Raw genomic sequence first — 10007 nt, forward strand, 5'->3', positions numbered from 1 at the left:
GCCTAAACAGGTAAGCATCTATCCTGTCATACCAGGCTCGAGGAGCCTGTTTTAGTCCATAGAGTGCCTTTTTCAGCTTGTAAACCTTGTCCTCCTTTCCTTGGACTTTAAATCCATCAGGCTGTTCAACATAAATTTCCTCTTTAAGAAAGCCATTCAGGAAAGCTGACTTGACATCAAGCTGATGGACCTTCCACTGTTTCTGTGCAGCGAAAGCAAATAGAAGCTTTATGGTATCCAGCCTTGCCACTGGAGCAAATGTCTCCTCAAAATCAATGCCAAACTGTTGATTGTACCCTTTCACCACAAGCCTTGCCTTGTGCTTGTTCAGAGAGCCATCTGCATTGAATTTGGTCCTGAAAACCCACTTGACACCTATGACCTTCTTCTGATCAGGTCTGTCTACCAGATCCCAAGTATCATTCTTATGGATCATGTCGATTTCAGCCTCCATAGCCTTCTTCCAGCTCTTGCTTCTAGCAGCTTCTTCATAGCTTGAAGGCTCAACAATGGCCATATTGCATCTTTGGTAGATGTCAGCAATAGACCTGGTCCCTCTCACAGGAGCATCGTCTACATTGGCATTACTGACTTCGTTTTCTGCCAACTCCAAATTGCTGCCAATCTGCTCTTCTTCAAACTGACTTGTGTTAGAGCCATCTAGACTCCAAAACCTTCCTTCATCGAATTTGACATCCCTGCTTACCAAAATCTTCTTGGTTGAAGGATCAAATATTCTGTAGCCCTTCTTGCAGCTATTGTAACCAACAAATATACCTGGAACTGACCTCTTCTCGAGCTTGGTTCTTCTTTCTACAGGGACAAGTACAAAACACTTGCTGCCAAACACTTTTAAATGGGAAACAGTTGGTTTAAGATCATACCATACTTCAAAAGGAGTTTTATCATTCACAGCATGTGTTGGCAGCCTATTGAGCAGGTATACTGAGGTGTTGACACCTTCAGCCCAAAAAATGCTTGGAAGCTTGCTTTGAAACAACATGCACCTGGTCATGTTCATCACTGTTCTGTTCTTCCTCTCACACACTCCATTTTGCTGAGGAGTGTACACTGTGGTTAGCTGATGATGAATCCCAGCCTGCTCACATAGCTTCTGAAATCTTTCAGACAAGTATTCAGAACCATTGTCTGTCCTCAAGGCCTTAATCCTGCAGCCTGTTTGATTTTCTGCCAATGCCTTGAACTTTCTAAAAACTTCAAACACTTCTGACTTCTGTTTCATGAAATAAACCCAGCAAAATCTGGTCAGATCATCAATAAACAGTATAAAATACTTACTGCCATTCAGTGAAGGGGTCTTCATTGGTCCACAGACATCTGAGTGCACCAACTCAAGTCTCTTTCGAGCCCTCCATGCTTGGTTAGCTGAAAAGGGCAACCTGGCTTGTTTGCCAAGCTGACACACTTCACAAACGCCTTCACTTGCACTAACCTTCACCATGTCTTCTGTCATGTTCATTTTGTGCAGCAAATCAAGTGATTTGAGGCTAACATGGCCAAACCTCTTGTGCCAAAGATCAGTATTGTCAACTAAGCTTGTATATGCACTTTTCTCAAGCTGACTCACTTCCAGCATAAAACATTTGTCTCCCATAGGTGCTGAGACAATCTCCCTACCATGAGCATCACTTATAACACAAGAATCATTCTTGAAAACTAGTGAAAAGCCTTTCTTGACTAGCTGGCCTACACTTAGTAAATTTTGGTCTATTTCTGGCACATAGAGCACATCAGAAATGATTTTGTTACCTGAACCAGTGTGAATGACCACATCACCTCTACCTTTTGCTTCAATCAAGTTCCCATTGCCTATCCTGACCTTCGAGACATAGCTCCTGTCAAGGTTCTTGAAAAGGCTCTCATCTGCAGCCATGTGGTGTGAGCAACCACTATCCACAAGCCAACTGCTCATGCTTTTAGCTGCATAACATGAAGCTGTAAATACATGCTCCTCCTGAGCTTGGACATCCTCGGCAGACTTGGCTTGTACTGGTTGTGCTTGTGCCTTCTCATGACTTCTACAAATTTTCTCATGATGACCATACTTCATACAGCTTTTGCACTGTATATCTGGTCTGGTCCAGCAAAATTTTTCCAGGTGATTGGTCTTCTTGCAGTGAATGCATGGTGGAAACCTCCTTCTACCGGCATCTTTCTTTGATCTTTCATTCTTTTCAAACCAAGGCTTCTTAGCTTTCTGGCTTGAGCTGGAGCCTTCTCTGACCTTTGCTTGAAAAGCACCTTCAAGATTCTCCTCCTGCCTGCTTGCTCTTCTCTGTTCAAGTGCATAGAGTGAGTTAACCAACTCAGACAAAGAAATGGTTGTGAGATCTCTCGAGTCCTCCAATGAGGAGATTTTTTACTCAAACCTTTCAGGTAAGGTGGTAATAACCTTCTCAACAACCCTACTATCACTGAAATCTTCTCCAAGGAGTCTAATATTGTTGACAGTAGCCATAATCCTATCAGAATATTGCTTGATAGTTTCTGACTCCTTCATCTTCAAATTTTCAAACTCCCTTCTAAGGTTGATGACTTGTTGCTGCCTGGTCTTGTCTGATCCCATAAATTCCTCTTTTAGCCTGTCCATGCCTACTTGGGAGAGTCACAGGCCATGATACGAGTGAAAATAACATCTGATATTCCATTCTGCAAACAGGCCATAGCCTTGTGTTTCTTGGCTCGTTCCTCACCATGTTGCCTGATCTGAGCAATGGTAGGATTTGCTCTTAATGGTGCTGGCTCGACATCACTCTCAACTGCACTCCAGAGGTCAAGTGCTTGAAGATATGTCTTCATTTTGACAACCCAAATGTGGTAGTTGTCTCCAGCAAAAACTGGTGGTGGAGGAGGAGCAAAACTCATGCTGCCAAGACTGACTTTGAAAAAACAAAAAACTAAAACATAAACAACAGAGGTCCTCAAAGATAGGAGGCTCTGATACCATTTGTTGAACTCACACCTTTAACAGACTCACATCTTTGCATATTGTCTTCAACAGGTGTCTTCAACAGGCTCGCACTTTGCTAAGCTTGCAGCTTTGACATCTTGCTAAGCTTGCACATTTGGAAAGCTCACACCTTTCCTTGAAACTCCTCCTTCAGCTTATTCAAGCTTGTTTGGGGGTCTCATAAGTTTGAGCCGATGCTGTCTTCTCTACAAGCAGTCCTTAATGACTTGCTTGTGCTTTGACAGCTTCTTTCTTTTTAACAAGCAGCGGAAGTAAAATCAATGGCCCCTTAAGACTTAGGCTCTGATACCATTTGTTGGAACACTGGCAGCAGCAAATCAAACAAATGAAAACACCAAGAGCATAAGCTCACGAACAGCAAGCAGAAACAGAACAGAAAACTCAAAAGCAAAAATGTGAAAATGAATGGAATACTACATCTTTTCATTTCATTTGAAAATATAAGAGTTACAAAGTTAGAATGTCAGTTACCTAAACTTGTAACTGCTCCCACCTGTTTTGGCAAGTTGCCAACTAAAGTAATACAAAAGAAAGCTGAACAATTTTTAGCTATTACATCCATCAATTCAAATCTTAACAACTCTAAAAGTCTAGTTACATTTAGCTTGGATGGCATTACAAAATGAACAAAAGTAAACAAAATAATTAAGCTGCTTCTGGTCCTGCTTGAATGCTGGTCTGCTGCATGGCCTTCTGTTGCATTGCAGTCCATTCTCAACAAATGTGTTGTCAAGTTTTTGAAGATTAGAAGAACTATACCTATATGATAGCTTTGTTAGATGGGAGGTTGAGGGAATTGAGAACCCAGGAAGCAGTGCTAGTCTTGCTGAATTGCAGCATCTGTCTCGTCTCACCACCTTGGAAGTAAGAGTTCCTGATGTGCAAACTATGCCACAAGATGACTTGCTTTTGGGCAACATGGAAAGATACAAGATTTCCGTCGAGCACTACAGTTATCCATGTCCTAAATGGATGGAAACATCAAGTACGTTGCAGCTTTCGATGAAACGTAGTGATTTGTAAGTTGGGATTAAATTGTTGTTGAAAAAAACTCAAAAATCTATTTATAGATGGAATAGAAGATGTTAGAGAAATGCGGTCAACTACTGAAGGTTTTCCACCTTTAAAGCATCTCCAAAAAAACGATTGTATGAAACAGTGACGCATGTCATGTATATCCCTTTCTAATAATTTTATGCCACATCAGTACTCTTATCCTGAATTAACTTCTATATCACTGTTTCATACAATCCTTTCCCCTTAAACAGATATTAAAGTTGTGATTAACTCCAGGATGTTGGTTTCTTGTTTGGAGATGTTGTCTCTGTATTATTCGATGAATTTGGGGACAATATGTGAAGGTCAACTCAAAGCTGAATGTTTTGGCCGACTCAGATTCCTAACAGTCGGCGAGTGCAAGAGGTTGAAGAATTTGTTGTCCTTATCCATAGCCAAAGGGCTTCGCCAACTTGAAGAAATTTTTGTACTCTTAATGCAAGAACATGAGAGAAATAATAGTAGAAGAGGAAGAGATCAGTGAGAATGACATTTTGGAATTCACTCAATTGTGCTCCTTAACGTTGGATACTGACAGATTTAATGGTTTATGGTCCTTAGAGAAAACGTTTCATTTTGCCGCGTGGCTTTTTGATAAAAAGGTATTTATGCCCATCTTTTCTATAAAATTGAGCAATCAACCATTAATCTTTCAAAAAAAAATCAAATTGCTTTTTTTAAACTAAAATCCTCACTGAAATATTAATTTTTTTAACGATGTTGGTGTGGCAACCTATATTGCAGTCCACATATACTTTTATGCTGACATGACACTATTTATCTTATATGTCATGTCCAAAAATAATTTTAAAAAATATATAAATTAAAATATTTAAAATTAAAAAAATATAAAAAGTTCATAAAAACTCAAAAAAATTAGCATGAAGTACATGTGGATTGTCATTTGATTTGTCATGTTTAAAAGTTTAATGTTTTAGTCAGTATTTTCATTAAAAGAACAACAATTTAACTCTTTTTAAAAAGTTAATGATCAAATTTAATTTTTTTAAAAGGTTAAGTGCTAAATTTAGTATTATGTTTTTTTTTCACTTTCCTATTACATAAAAGTTAGAACATAGAAGAGAATTTATATATAAAAGATGTGAAAACACGATAAAATTAAAATAATTTTACATACTTTTTCTAGAATTAATATTTAAAAGATCGGATCATATATATACTATAGCAATATGATAATATATATATATAAACAAATAGTCATTTTCACATTACATTTTGACACATGATTTGAAGTATTTATTTACAATTTGAGTGAATTACTCTTTTACTCTTTGACTTTTAATTTTTTAATTTATTACATGTTTTTATTTAGTTTTTCTTTATAATATTATATATGTTAAATATAAAAGTGATTTTAATTTTAAGAATTTATTTAATTGAATAATGTTATAATATTAATATTAATCAATATAAAAATTTTAAGTTTAAAATATGCTTTTAAAAGAAGATACATATTAATAATATTTATCAAATTAAATTTATATTTCTCAAATATAATAAAAGTTTATTACATTTGTTGACTAAAGTGAACAAAAATAAATAAAAAATTTCAACAAAAATCAAATATTAAAATTTAAAAATTAAAAAAATATGAATTTCTGAAAGAAATTATTAATAATATTATTTAAATTATAATATATTAATATTTAAACCATTATGAATTTATGCATTATTTTAATATTAAATATTTTTAAATTAAATAACATTAATATAACTGATTAAATATTTTTAAAAATATTTTGTAATTACATTATTTTTTAATTTATTAATGGTTTTTTGAAAAAAATAATCATTAAAAAATTTAAACCAAAATTAATGTTATAAAAATTATTATAAATTTAATTTACACAACTTATATATTTATTGATAAGTTCATGATACTTTTTATAACTCCTTTGTCTAAAAAAAACAATTAATGGCAAACTTGGAATTAATTGGTTATTGGAAAACAATAATAATAAGGAATAATATAATTATTGGCGTTAAACTTAACAACGAGGTTCATTTTAATTTTTATATTTTTTATCCATTTTAATACGTAAACTGTAACACCCTTAACCCATATCCGATGCCGAAACAGGGTTACAGAGCATTACTAGACTTACAATCGAACAAACAGACATTTCATTTTCATCTCACATTCAAATAAAAAACCAATCACAATCAATTATATAATCCTTAATACGAGCTCTCGAGGCCCAAAATAAACATTAAAAACAAGTTCGGACTAAACCAAGTACTCAAAGAATTTTTTGGAAAATATGAAAATTTTTCAAAGGTGTAGGGGACACATGCCCGTGTGGCCAGGTAGTGTGGGCATTCGAAATAGGGACACATGCCCGTGTCCTAGCCTGTTCCAAACTAGTGAGCTTATTGACTTGGGTCACACTGCCAAGCTACACGCCCGTGTGCTAGGCTGTGTGAAAAATGATGAGCATACTGACACACAGCCAAGCCACATGCCCGTGTGCTAGGCCGTGTGAGGCTACTGACTTGTTTCTTTTAGAAGTTACAGGGGACACACGGCCATGTCACCTAGCCGTAGGTCACACATAGCTGGGACACATGCCTGTGTCTTTGCCCGTGTGGACAAAAATAAGCCATTTTCCAAGCCATAGTTCTCACCCAAATTGGTACCAACCTAAACACAACAATTTGAATATGACCATGACATAAATAAACATTCAAAACCAACCAATCTTAAGCTTATAACACGTAATATCAACACATACAACCATAATGTCCATAAGTACCTCAATTGACCATTTATAAACATGCAAATTATGTATCCCAAACACACCTAAATGGTTAAACATATATATGCATCATTTTACCAAAACTTAACATACACGCCACTTATCAAGCTCATCTACATGATACCCAAAATTTCAAGTCACCAACTAGACATTCATATGACAACCATACTTCATATATCATAAGGCCATTTACTTATTTACATATAACAAAATATACTCAAAATACAAGCCAAATTAAATGGCTAGAACACACCAAAACATGTGGTCTATCATTAGCCAAAATGACCTATATATGCCATTATAACCAAAAGTATATAACCATAAGTACCAAAATAGCCAATAGATAGTGTGGTGAGATCTCCGACAACTTCCAATCCGAACGAGCTTCTGAAACACTATAAAACACGGAAAATAACACGGAGTAAGTATTTAAGCTTAGTAAGTTCGTATAACTAAAAATATAACTTACTATTCAACCACAATTTAGGTAAGTAAAATCAAGGCATAATACAACTCAATTTGGCCCAAAAGCCTAACACATAATTATCAACCAAGTTAGCCGTATATTCATATATCAAATATAAACCATTTCCCGTATTTCACATAAATACTTGTACTAGTTTGTGTTGAACTCGTATAACCTCGTAACAACACTGTGCCCGTTGAACCACTTAGAATAATATCAAATACGCAGGTATCTCGTACACTATGTGCCAACACGTGGTCGAAACCATTACGATCTCATATCTCATATCAATGCTCTCTCTCGAGCCATAACTGGGTTTGCTCACCCAAGCTGTCAGTCAAAACGTAGCTACACGGTGCTGCTCACACAAGCTGTCAGGTAACCGCAACACATGCCGAAAACTCAGCCACCGGTAGGACGTACAAGACCAACACCCAAAACACGGTAACCCCTAATGACATGTCATTTGTATCCTATTTATTCCTAAGGTTCAAACGAGATCCGTAAGTCATCGTAACTTCGTCGAATATTTTCGTGGAGTCGTATCATCAAGAATATAATAATAAATCTTTTAAATCAAATATAATTTAATATTTATTAAACATACGAACTTACCTTAAACTCATACGGAGAAAAACGACAGATGAGTCCAACACCTTATCTTTTCCCCGATCTAAATTCGTATGTTGCTTTTCTTGATCTATATAATCAAATTTAACTAATTCAAACCTCATTCTATTCAATTCAATCCAAAAATCCTTTTTGGAAAAATTACCATTTTGTCTCTATACTTTTGACTTCTTTACAATTTAGTCCATAGGCTCGTAAAATGAAATTCATGCAATTTCATCCATACCTAAGCCTAGCCGAATTCTATACATACTTATAGTAGCCCATACATTTCACAATTACACACATTTACCACACAATTTATCACATTTCTCAATTTAACCCCTAATTAAAAATTTCATCAAAAATCACTTAACAAAAGTTGTTTAACTCACAACAAAGATTTATTTTCTTCCATTAAAATTCACAAAAAAAATGTACTCATGGTAAAACCCTATACATTCAACCATTTTGCAAATTAGTCCCCGGGTTAGCTAAATTAAGCTACAACGATCCCGAAAGCATAAAAATCACTAAAAATGGGACAAATTTTCACTTTCTTGGCTGAATTTTTCAAGCTCCGATGGCCTATTTTTGCTAGAAAATTCGATTGGAGAAGAAACACACGAAAAAGATGATAGTTTTTTGCCTTTTGTTTTATTTATTTTATCTTTAATTACCTAATTATCAAATTACCATTACCTAACTTTAAAATTTTCATAATTACCAAGCCATGCACGTCCACTAACTCATTTAGTGGTCTAATTATCATATAAGGACCTCCACTTTAAATTGATATTGCTATTTAATACCTTTAGCTAATAGAACACAACTTTCACACTTTACGCGATTTAGTCCTTTTTAACAAATTGAACATGCAAACGGTAAAATTTCTTAACCAAGTTTTTATACAATAATACTATCATGCTGTAGATCATAAAATAATATTAAAATAAATTATTAGACCTCGGATTTGTGGTCTCAAAACTACTATTTTAATTTTACTAAAAATGAGTTGTTACATAAACTAATTACTAGATCCATTTGTTGATCCCTGAACTTGAAAAATATAAACGATTGATAATATGACATTTAAATATTGTGCCACATTGTCATTTAAAAATTAAAAAAAATTATATAAATTGTCAGATGACGATGTGGTGCAATCTCAAAGTGTCACATTCAGTATTTTAATAATTGAACCAATGGTTGAACAGGTCATGTCATCGTTCCTGATTCAACCAATTTGATGGATTTGACCACCAAACGAACAATAATTAAATAAATAATTAAAAATTCATAAAATTTAAAAAAATTAAACCGGTTCAACTTGCTTAGACATTAATTTTTTTCTCGATGATTTTTACCAATTTCAAGCAGTCCCTGAATTAATCGGTTCAACTCCTTTCTTCAAACTATTATATAAATCAGATCTTGGCCCGTTCAATCCGATCTTATTTTAGTAATATTAATCACATCATCAAATCTTGATGATACTTATATTTAAGAACTAAAATGAATCTAGTTCTAAATTTAAGGGTCTAATCCAAATTAAAGTTTGTTTCAATAAGTGGCATTGAGAAAATATGGTGTGAAAAATAGAACGTGACAATGAAAATATATCGCAAAGAAAAGAGAAAGAAAAATAAAGAACACATAGGATTTTTACGTAGAAACCCTGTCGGAAAAAAAACCATGGGCACAGGAGAAGAAAATTCACTATGTCGAATTCGAATAATTACAAGAGGAGAAGACTATGTCTATTTATAGGCTTGTAAAACCATATTCTAATAAGAATGTAGTAAGATTGAAACACCTTTTTCTAATCAATATCAAATAGATGGAGTTTAATAAGGTTTAAAAAACTTTATTCTAGAATAAAATAAAAGAAGTATAGTTGTATATGGATTTTACTTTTATTTTATTTTACCATTGTAGTTTATTTAAATAATGATTCAGGTTACTCAATTCTAACATATGGCATGATCAATTTCGAGTTAAAAGTTAAACGAGTTTAGTGGTGGAGAGATGGCATAAGTTGATGTATGTAATTACTTCATCTATGGTTAAAAGGTTTGTTGAAGACATAATAGAAAGAATATTAAGA

The sequence above is a fragment of the Gossypium hirsutum genome, chromosome A11 (genome assembly GCF_007990345.1).
Source record: "Gossypium hirsutum isolate 1008001.06 chromosome A11, Gossypium_hirsutum_v2.1, whole genome shotgun sequence".
Classification (NCBI taxonomy): Eukaryota; Viridiplantae; Streptophyta; class Magnoliopsida; order Malvales; family Malvaceae; genus Gossypium; species Gossypium hirsutum.